Genomic DNA, 4,470 nt, shown 5'->3' on the forward strand with positions numbered 1-4,470 from the left:
CTGTAAGCAAAGCAGCTGTTTCAACAGGACTTGAACATGTGTATCAGTTATAGGCTAATGTTTTTAAACACCAGCCTTATCAAAGCATTTTATCAGGCCATGAAGTTTCAACATTTGATATACATTACCATTGAAGCCAGTGGGATAATAACACCAGTGAATACCCTAAAGCCACTCAAGGTCATAAAGTTAATGGCTAATAAAACCATCTACTTTGCTATGAATAACACCATAGCAGCTCTGTCTTCGAAGACAGCTACATCTTGAGGAAATGGAGTACACTAATAACCTGAGCCAACAGCATAACATTGAGTGAGACAAAGAATACAACAGTTCAGGGGAACTAAGAAAATGGATATGAATCCACACAAAGGTACTGAGTGACTTCACTTGCAGAAGAACCTTTTTCAGACACTGGGTGTTTCCACAGAACAGCTCAGCTTGTAAGTTTTTCTTTCATACTTAAAATTGTGTCCCAATTCTTCTATCATTTCATTATTTTGATTTATATGTTGTTGCTTTAGATTGTCAGCCATGCAGTGAAGCACTAGTTGGTCTTCAAGCCTAGATGCACTGGAATTGCAGTCTCTGCAAAATGCAAGATTTTCTTTGCAAGCAGCTTGCTAGCATGGATGCAACATTCACATGGCTGGTTGCACATGGTCTAAATGCTACCTTGGTTCACATACATAAGTCAGGCACGGAGAGTTAGTACTCCTGAGAGTCCTCAAAGAGTGACTCAGGGAGCCCAGCTAAGTGCTAGGAAGGACAAGCCCAGACCCAGACCCAGACCCAGACCAAAATAAAGGTAGAAACTGGTGTGTTTTTCTGGATGACACAACAAGTACTGAAGTCGTGATGCTGCAGCAGTGCGTTACCTTAGAAGATAAAAAAGGACTAAGGCCAGAAGGCTGTATGAAAGGAAATTCTTCTTCCAGGTAATCCCAGAGCTGGCCAAGCAGCAGGGAAACTCTGGGGATCAAAGGGGAGACTCCCTTGCCCACCACTCTCCATGTTCGAGTACCATTACTGGGACATGACCAACTGCTGATGCCAAATTCACAAAGAGACATAAAGATTTTGAAATGCCTGAGGCAACAATGTGTATTTTACTGCATGCTATTGCCACTAGAATTTCTACAAGTTTACCATAACATCACATTTCTGTTCCTTTCCTAATTCACTCTGCTTTCCCACTTTTCCTTTGTTTTTCATCTACCTTTAGTATTAATTCTGCCCTGCTTCTTCTTTACTCTCCTCTCTGTTCTCTTCCACTCCCTACTTTTCTAGTTCCCTCTCCCCATCTTTCTTTCAGGCTCACTTTCTCCCAGATCCTCCCTGGGTGCTATCAAGGGGGAAAGGAAGCTGACAATTGCTTCTTACTACAAGGACCAAGGGCAAGGGGAACCTTCTTGCCTATCTCACCCCTTCAATGTCAGCCTCTTCTGTTCTCTAAAACTGCCACAATTGAGGTGTAAAAGACAATGGGACAAAGGGATCAAGGATTTTTAAGGATGACATTAAATTATAACTTACAATTTTCTCTCAGTCATGTACAGCTGCTGCTGTACACAGTGGTAGGCACTATATGCTCCCTCAGCAGCTGTCAATTCCTTCTACTTGGTGAGTCCCCACTGTGCCATCCAACAGAGAAGCTAAATACTCCCAAACAAGGAGGGAAGAAAAGAAAAAAAAATAGCAGGGAAAACACAAGCCCTCACTCCGGTTCTCTAGGAATGCATCCCTGCTAGTTGTATGCAATGTCTGGAGAAATGCAGCCACACCTGAGCCAACTCTCTGGAGCCCGAAGGGCACAAGAACTCGCAGATGATGTCTGATTCATGCTCCAAGTCAGCGGGATTACACATCAACAAAGCAGATGCAAGATCAGACATAGCTTTTGAACTATCTAGAAGAATAGCATGAGTTAAGAGGGAATCATTAGGTCTGGATTTCCTTAAGCATCAGGTTAGCTCTCCTCTCCAAACTGTATTTTTAGGGCACACACATAGCCCTGTATCAACACACAAAACATTTGATCTAAGTAATACTACCAAACTGTAAGAGCTATATGACTTCCTTCCTTTTATCCTAGAGCTCCTATGGAAATCACACCCAAATACAAGCACCTACATTGGTACGCAGCTCAGGGTCCTCCCCCCATACAAACTTTAGAGACTCCTTTATATTCATACAACTTTGCTTTGCAAGGATAACTCAAACTGAAAAAAAGAAAGCAAATAAGAAAAAACTGACAAAAGGGAAACTCCCCAGCAGGACTTGACCCATATTCATTCCTTAGTGGCTTATATATGCAACTACATTTTCTGGTTGGCCCCCTTGACATAGCAAACTTTCTACCAATTAACCCTCAGTTTTCTCCCTGCTAATTTATAAGCCCCCCCATCCGAAGCACATGCCTATTACAGTGGAGTTCAATAGCATTAAATGAGGCTTATTAGGAACAGCTTGAGCATGCAGGGACATGACAGACCTTGGGAGATTACAGCAACCTGGGAGGGGCTGCCCAAACACGGACAACACGATTAGAATTTGAGTGATCTTGACAAACTGGAAAAACAATCTGGAAAAAGCAGTTGAGCACGGACTACCAGGAATAACTATGAGAAAAAAACTGGGCAAGTACAAGACAGGGAACAATGCTGTAGGCAGCTGCTCTGCAGAAAAGGATTGGGGCCTATAATGAGTCACAGGCTGACCACAAGACAAAAAATATCCTGCTATTGGAGGAGGAGAGAAGAGAGGGAAGAGTAAATCTCATATGCTGATACACAAACAAGAGTGTTGTCTGCAAATACGCAAAGTAATCTTCTCCCCTTACTCACTCAGCAAGGTCTTCGGGTCAGTTCAAGGAAGTCCAGATCAACTGAAGAAAGTCTAGAGGGGGGGTAACAAGAATCAAAGGTCTAAAAATCATAATCAATATAATTCAGAGAAGAAAAGACTAAGACTTGATGATTGTTTTAAGATAACTTTAAGAGTGCCTGCAACAATAGAGGAAATAAATTGTTTTTCCTGTTCTCTGTGGGTGAACATTAAATTACGAAAAGCTTCTGGTGGTAAGGGTAGTTCCTCTGAGGCAGATTGCCTGGGAGATCAGAGACTTTGAAGAAGAGATTAAAAACACTTTGGCAAGGAATGTTTTAGACTGATCCTTCCAAGCTGATCCTTCCAAGGTTCAAGCCACAAGAGAGAAGTGTGTAACTTCTGGACTTTCACCTACAGAGCGGTGCACAGAGCGGTTCCTCTCTGTGCACACCAGAGTGGACAAGGTTCCCAGTAAGTCATTTGCACCTCTGCTTGGAGAAGATATTTAGGGAAAAAGTCTGAGTTTATGTGACTGTTTCATGCCCAGGGCTACCTGTCTACCAAAGCCACTAGTGCTCCAGCAAAGGACATGGCCAGCCCCCTCACTTGCTCTTTCATGCATCATCTGGTTATCCCCAGGTGGGACAGGTACATGCACTGTGGAATCCAAGTGGTCCTGGGGACACATGGGTGATTGAATTGATTTGGCAGTCTCTACAGATGAGAAGGAAGCCAACTGAGACAGTGACTGTCCTGAGGAATGGAAAAAGATATGGGGAAGGTCAGGGACTCATCAAATGCTTCACCTTTCCATCTTACCTGCTTACTAGTTGTAATGATGGCCCAAAAGCTGCTAAGTCTTCAGACAGGTTCTCAGGATATGATCTGTTTTAATGTACTTTCATGCCTCCTTGTAAATGTCCCTGTCTTTTTTTTTGTTTGTGTTCTTTGCACAGAAGCTAAAAGCTGGCTTGATTTTCAGTACCTACTTCACTCTGTTAACTGGCTTTGTATCCAGCTGCTGCACCTAGAAAGGGACTGCCATATGGTGGAAAGAGATGCAAAAAGCATCCAGCTTCTTTTCTGTTCTGGAACTTACTCTCTAAAAGCTGACTTTGCAGGTGCTGTAGGGATCATGTTACTCTAACACTAACTCTAAACAAAGCTTGAATAGACTATTTATTGTCCTAGGCCACTAATATTCCCCTTTCTCAGACATCGCCTGGAGAAATTTTAAGCAGCTCAAACAGGGCTCCCTTTTGCAACTGTCCCTAGCTCGAGTTTCGCATTTAAAGCCTCTGCCGTCAGGGCACTTAAAACCGGCAACGCTTAGTAGGAGATTAGAGGTAAGGCGAAGCAAGAAAAGCCTGCAGAGAGGGGAGAAGCCCCTCCGGGGGGTGAAGCACAGCGGCTACGCGTGAGAGCCGGCGCTCTGCGCAAGGGCTAGCGAGCCGCGGCCTCAACGAGCGGCGGGCGCCCCGCATCGCCGCAGCCCCCCGCTAGCGCCGGGGTCGCTGATGCTCCGCCGGGGCGCAGCTGGAGGCCCCGGGGGCCGCCCCCTCCGCGGAGCCGGCCCCCTCGCCCTTTGCCCGGAGCCGCCCCGGCGCGGCCGCCAGTGGCGGCGGGCGGCGGGGGGGAGTT

Source organism: Apteryx rowi, unplaced genomic scaffold (assembly GCF_003343035.1).
Source record: "Apteryx rowi isolate R43461 unplaced genomic scaffold, aptRow1 scaffold_5, whole genome shotgun sequence".
Taxonomy (NCBI): Eukaryota; Metazoa; Chordata; class Aves; order Apterygiformes; family Apterygidae; genus Apteryx; species Apteryx rowi.